The following is a 7,462-nucleotide window of genomic DNA, read 5'->3' as shown; positions in this document are numbered from 1 at the left end:
GTATTTTTATGAAATAGGAGTCAATTTATAACTAGAGTTGAGCGAACACCTGGATGTTCGGGTTCGAGAAGTTCGGCCGAACTTCCAGGAAATGTTCGGGTTCGGGATCCGAACCCGACCCGAACTTCGTCCCGAACCCAAACCCCATTGAAGTCAATGGGGACCCGAACTTTTCGGCACTAAAAAGGCTGTAAAACAGCCCAGGAAAGAGCTAGAGGGCTGCAAAGGGCAGCAACATGTAGGTAAATCTCCTGCAAACAAATGTGGATAGGGAAATTATAAAAAAAAAAATAAAAAAAAATTAACCAATATCAATTTGACAGAGGTCCCATAGCAGAGAATCTGTCTTCACAGCAGCAGAGAATCAGTCTCTTCATGCCATAGCAGAGAATCTGGCTTCATGTCATAGCAGAGAATCAGGCTTCACGTCACCCACCACTGGAACAGGCCACTGTCACATATTTAGGCCCAGGCAGAGGAGAGAGGTCCCGTAACAGAGAATCTGGCTTCATGTCAGCAGAGAATCAGTCTTCATGTCATAGCAGAGAATCAGGCTTCACGTCACCCACCACTGGAACAGGCCACTGTCACATATTTAGGCCCAGGCACCCAGGCAGAGGAGAGAGGTCCCGTAAAAGAGAATCTGGCTTCATGTCAGCAGAGAATCAGTCTTCATGTCATAGCAGAGAATCAGGCTCCACGTCACCCACCACTGGAACAGGCCACTGTCACACATTTAGCCCCCGGCACCCAGACAGAGGAGAGAGGTCCCGTAACAGAGAATCTGGCTTCATGTCAGCAGAGAATCAGTCTTCATGTCATAGCAGAGAATCAGGCTTCACGTCACCCACAACTGGAACAGGCCACTGTCACACATTTAGGCCCCGGCACCCAGACAGAGGAGAGAGGTCCCGTAACAGAGAATCTGGCTTCATGTCAGCACAGAATCAGTCTTCATGTCATAGCAGAGAATCAGGCTTCACGTCACCCACCACTGGAACAGGCCACTGTCACATATTTAAGCCCAGGCACCCAGGCAGAGGAGAGAGGTCCCGTAACAGAGAATCTGGCTTCATGTCAGCACAGAATCAGTCTTCATGTCATAGCAGAGAATCAGGCTTCACGTCACCCACCACTGGAACAGGCCACTGTCACATATTTAGGCCCAGGCAGAGGAGAGAGGTCCCGTAACAGAGAATCTGGCTTCATGTCAGCAGAGAATCAGTCTTCATGTCATAGCAGAGAATCAGGCTTCATGTCACCCACCACTGGAACAGGCCACTGTCACACATTTAGGCCCAGGCACCCAGACAGAGGAGAGAGGTCCCGTAACAGAGAATCTGGCTTCATGTCAGCAGAGAATCAGTCTTCATGTCATAGCAGAGAATCAGGCTTCACGTCACCCACCACTGGAACAGGCCACTGTCACACATTTAGGCTCCGGCACCCAGACAGAGGAGAGAGGTCCCGTAACAGAGAATCTGGCTTCATGTCAGCACAGAATCAGTCTTCATGTCATAGCAGAGAATCAGGCTTCACGTCACCCACCACTGGAACAGGCCACTGTCACATATTTAGGCCCAGGCACCCAGGCAGAGGAGAGAGGTCCCGTAACAGAGAATCTGGCTTCATGTCAGCACAGAATCAGTCTTCATGTCATAGCAGAGAATCAGGCTTCACGTCACCCACCACTGGAACAGGCCACTGTCACATATTTAGGCCCAGGCACCCAGGCAGAGGAGAGAGGTCGCGTAACAGAGAATCTGGCTTCATGTCAGCAGAGAATCAGTCTTCATGTCATAGCAGAGAATCAGGCTTCATGTCACCCACCACTGGAACAGGCCACTGTCACATATTTAGGCCCCAGCACCCAGACAGAGGAGAGAGGTCCCGTAACAGAGAATCTGGCTTCATGTCAGCAGAGAATCAGTCTTCATGTCATAGCAGAGAATCAGGCTTCACGTCACCCACCACTGGAACAGGCCACTGTCACATATTTAGGCCCCGGCACCCAGACAGAGGAGAGAGGTCCCGTAACAGAGAATCTGGCTTCATGTCAGCACAGAATCAGTCTTCATGTCATAGCAGAGAATCAGGCTTCACGTCACCCACCACTGGAACAGGCCACTGTCACATATTTAGGCCCAGGCAGAGGAGAGAGGTCCCGTAACAGAGAATCTGGCTTCATGTCAGCACAGAATCAGTCTTCATGTTATAGCAGAGAATCAGGCTTCACGTCACCCACCACTGGAACAGGCCACTGTCACATATTTAGGCCCAGGCACCCAGACAGAGAAGAGGTTCATTCAACTTTGGGTTGCCCCGCAATATAATGGTAAAATAAAAATAAAAATAGGATTGAATGAGGAAGTGCCCTGGAGTACAATAATATATTGTTAAGGGGAGGTAGTTAATGTCTAATCTGCACAAGGGATGGACAGGTCCTGTGGGATCCATGCCTGGTTCATTTTTATGAACGTCAGCTTGTCCACATTGGCTGTAGACAGGCGGCTGCGTTTATCTGTAATGACGCCCCCTGCCGTGCTGAATACACGTTCAGACAAAACGCTGGCCGCCGGGCAGGCCAGCACCTCCAAGGCATAAAAGGCTAGCTCTGGCAACGTGGACATTTTGGAGACCCAGAAGTTGAATGGGGCCGAACCATCAGTCAGTACGTGGAGGGGTGTGCACAGGTACTGTTCCACCATGTTAGTGAAATGTTGCCTCCTGCTAACATGTTCCGTATCAGGTGGTGGTGCAGTTAGCTGTGGCGTGGTGACAAAACTTTTCCACATCTCTGCCATGCTAACACTGCCCTCAGAGGAGCTGGTCGTGACACAGCTGCGTTGGCGACCTCTCTGCCTTTGCCTTGGGCTTCCACTGGTTCCCCTGTGACATTTGGGAATGCTCTCAGTAGCGCGTCTACCAACGTTCGCTTGTACTCGCGCATCTTCCTATCAAGATCCAGTGTAGGAAGTAAGGTGGGCACATTGTCTTTGTACCGGGGATCCAGCAAGGTGGCAACCCAGTAGTCCGCACACGTTAAAATGTGGGCAACTCTGCTGTCGTTGCGCAGGCACTGCAGCATGTAGTCGCTCATGTGTGCCAGGCTGCCCAGAGGTAAGGACAAGCTGTCCTCTGTGGGAGGCGTATCATCATCGTCCTGTGTTTCCCCCCAGCCACGCACCAGTGATGGGCCCGAGCTGCTTTGGGTGCCACCCCGCTGTGAACATGCTTCATCCTCATCCTCCTCCACCTCCTCCTCATCCTCGTCCTCCTCGTCCTCCAGTAGTGGGCCCTGTCTGGCCACATTTGTACCTGGCCTCTGCTGTTGCAAAAAACCTCCCTCTGAGCCACTTCGAAGAGACTGGCCTGAAAGTGCTAAAAATGACCCCTCTTCCTCCTCTTCCTCCCTGGCCACCTCCTCTTCCATCATCACCCTAAGTGTTTTCTCAAGGAGACATAGAAGTGGTATTGTAACGCTGATAACGGCGTCATCGCCACTGGCCATGTTGGTGGAGTACTCGAAACAGCGCAACAGGGCACACAGGTCTCGCATGGAGGCCCAGTCATTGGTGGTGAAGTGGTGCTGTTCCGCAGTGCGACTGACCCGTGCGTGCTGCAGCTGAAACTCCACTATGGCCTGCTGCTGCTCGCACAGTCTGTCCAGCATGTGCAAGGTGGAGTTCCACCTGGTGGGCACGTCGCATATGAGGCGGTGAGCGGGAAGGCCGAAGTTACGCTGTAGCGCAGACAGGCGAGCAGCGGCAGGGTGTGAACGCCGGAAGCGCGAACAGATGGCCCGCACTTTATGCAGCAGCTCTGACATGTCGGGGTAGTTGCGAATGAACCTCTGCACCACCAAATTCAGCACATGCGCCAGGCAAGGGATGTGCGTCAAACCGGCTAGTCCCAGAGCTGCAACGAGATTTCGCCCATTATCGCACACCATCAGGCCGGGCTTGAGGCTCACCGGCAGCAACCACTCGTCGGTCTGTTGTTCTATACCCCGCCACAACTCCTGTGCGGTGTGGGGCCTGTCCCCCAAACATATGAGTTTCAGAACGGTCTGCTGACGTTTACCCCGGGCTGTGCTGAAGTTGGTGGTGAAGGTGTGTGGCTGACTGGATGAGCAGGTGGAAGAAGAGGAGGAGGAAGCTGAGTAGGAGGAGGAGGAGACAGGAGGCAAAGAATGTTGCCCTGCGATCCTTGGCGGCGGAAGGACGTGCGCCAAACAGCTCTCCGCCTGGGGCCCAGCCGCCACTACATTTACCCAGTGTGCAGTCAGGGAGATATAGCGCCCCTGGCCATGCTTACTGGTCCACGTATCTGTGGTTAGGTGGACCTTGCCACAGATGGCGTTGCGCAGTGCACACTTGATTTTATCGGACACTTGGTTGTGCAGGGAAGGCACGGCTCTCTTGGAGAAGTAGTGCCGGCTGGGAACAACATACTGTGGGACAGCAAGTGACATGAGCTGTTTGAAGCTGTCTGTGTCCACCAGCCTAAATGACAGCATTTCATAGGCCAGTAGTTTAGAAATGCTGGCATTCAGGGCCAGGGATCGAGGGTGGCTAGGTGGGAATTTACGCTTTCTCTCAAATGTTTGTGAGATGGAGAGCTGAACGCTGCCGTGTGACATGGTTGATATGCTTGGTGACGCAGGTGGTGGTGTTGGTGGTACATCCCATGTTTGCTGGGCGGCAGGTGCCAACGTTCCTCCAGAGGCGGAGGAAGAGGCCGAGGCGGCAGCAGCAGAAGAGGCCGAGGCGGCAGCAGCAGAAGAGGTAGCAGGGGGAGCATGAGTGAGTTCCTTGTTTTTAAGGTGTTTACTCCACTGCAGTTCATGCTTTGCATGCAGGTGCCTGGTCATGCAGGTTGTGCTAAGGTTCAGAACGTTAATGCCTCGCTTCAGGCTCTGATGTCACAGCGTGCAAACCACTCGGGTCTTGTCGTCAGCACATTGTTTGAAGAAGTGCCATGCCAGGAAACACCTTGAAGCTGCCTTTGGGGTGCTCGGTCCCAGATGGCGGCGGTCAGTAGCAGGCGGAGTCTCTTGGCGGCGGGTGTTCTGATTTTGCCCACTGCTCCCTCTTTGTCTTTTGCTACGCTGTTGGCTCGGTCTCACCACTGCCTCTTCCTCCGAACTGTGAAAGTCAGTGGCACGACCTTCATTCCATGTGGGGTCTAGGACCTCATCGTCCCCTGCATTGTCTTCCACCCAGTCTGGATCCCTGACCTCCTGTTCAGTCTGCACACTGCAGAAAGACGCAGCAGTTGGCACCTGTGTTTCGTCATCATCAGAGACGTGCTGAGGTGGTATTCTCATGTCCTCATCATCAGGAAACATAAGTGGTTGTGCATTCTATCTCTTCCACCCCTGGGGAAGGGCTAGGTGGATGCCCTTGGGAAACCCTGGCAGCAGAGTCTTCAAACAGCATAAGAGACTGCTGCATAACTTGAGGCTCAGACAGTTTCCCTGATATGCATGGGGGTGATGTGACAGACTGATGGGCTTGGTTTTCATGCGCCATCTGTGCGCTTTCTGCAGAAGACTGGGTGGGAGATAATGTGAACGTGCTGGATGCACTGTCGGCCACCCAATTGACTAATGCCTGTACCTGCTCAGGCCTTACCATCCTTAGAACGGCATTGGGCCCCACCAAATATGGCTGTAAATTCTGGCGGCTACTGGGACCTGAGGTAGTTGGTACACTAGGACGTGTGGCCACGTCCTCTCCCAGCACCAGAGGGTCCACTAACACCACCACGACCATGTCCGCGTCCGCGTCCCTTACTAGATGTTTTCCTCATTGTTACCGTTCACCACAATAAGAAAAATATTATTCGGGCCAATGTATTGAATTCAAATTCAGGCCTTTATTTACAGACACCGAACACTATCTGGCTATCTATTTAGGTACCGTATTACACTAATACAGGCACACCAGTAATGACAGATTTAGCTGAATATAAATTTGAGGCCTATTATTTAGGCGCTGGGTGACAGGTATACGTTTACGGACAGAATTAGACTTGGATCTGCACTGTAGCGTGTGTGTGAAGTTATTGAGAATAACCCTATCAGCACCTTGAATCTAATATACCCTTTTAGGGATAGATTTAAAGTAGGCCTGATACAGCAGAAACCACTAATTTTGAGAATTGCAAAATTGGGAATTGTATTTCAACCCAGAACAAAAACTGTGCTTTGACGGACACTAAATAACTTGACCAGCTAAAGCAGTAATGACAGATTTGGATGAATATAAATGTGAGGCCTATTTTTTAGTTTCTGGGTGACAGGTATACGTTTAATCACAGAATTAGACTTGGATCTGCACTGTAGCGTGTGTGTGAAGTTCTTGAGAATTACCCTATCAGCACCTTGAATCTAATATACCCTTTTAGGGATAAATTTAAAGTAGGCCTGATACAGCAGAAACCACTAATTTAGAGAATTGCAAATTTGGGAATTGTATTTCAACCCAGAACAAAAACTGTGTTTTTACGGACACTAATTAACTTGACCAGCTAAAGCAGTAATGACAGATTTGGATGAATATAAATGTGAGGCCTATTTTTTAGGCGCTGGGTGACAGGCTTAACTTGCCCCTGATGTAGTATATGGCCAAAAAATAACCACACTATTGATGGTTAAATGCACTTGGGTGACAGGCTCAGCTTGCCCCTGATGTAGTATATGGCCAAAAAATAACCACACTGTTGATGGTTAAATGTACTTGGTGGCAGCTTGTGCTGGCGCACCACAAGCCACAAAATGGCCACCGATCACCCCAGAAAAAAGTGACTGAAAAACGCTCTGGGCAGCCTAAAAACACTGAGCAATTGAATAGCAGCAGTTCAATGATCCACAGCTGTAGATCGATCACTGAATGAAGTCTTTTGGAGGAGTTAATCACTGCCTAATCTCGCCCTAAGGTCGCAGCTGCAACCTCTCCCTACACTTGAGTGACGTGCAGTGCTACGTGACCCAAGCTTATATAGAGGCTGGGTCACATGCTGCACTGGCCAATCACAGCCATGCCAATAGTAGGCATGGCTGTGATGGCCTCTTGGGGCAAGTAGTATGACGCTTGTTGATTGGCTGCTTTGCAGCCTTTCAAAAAGCGCCAAGAAAGCGCCGAACACCGAACTCGAACCCGGACTTTTACGAAAACGTTCGGGTTCGGGTCCGTGTCACGGACACCCCAAAATTCGGTACGAACCCGAACTATACAGTTCGGGTTCGCTCATCCCTAATCCTGATGCATCCTGAACGGATTACTCTCCATTCAGAATGCATTAGGATAAAACTGATCAGTTCTTTTCCGGATTTGAGCCCCTAGGACGGAACTCAGCGCCGGAAAAGAAAAACGCTAGTGTGATTTCTGCTTATACCGGGGGTCTAGTAGCGTAGCCACCCAGTACAGGTCGTTCTCCTTCATCCTTTTTATACGAG

Source organism: Bufo bufo, chromosome 6, assembly GCF_905171765.1.
Source record: "Bufo bufo chromosome 6, aBufBuf1.1, whole genome shotgun sequence".
Classification (NCBI taxonomy): Eukaryota; Metazoa; Chordata; class Amphibia; order Anura; family Bufonidae; genus Bufo; species Bufo bufo.
Note: the sequence above shows the minus strand (reverse complement) of the source record.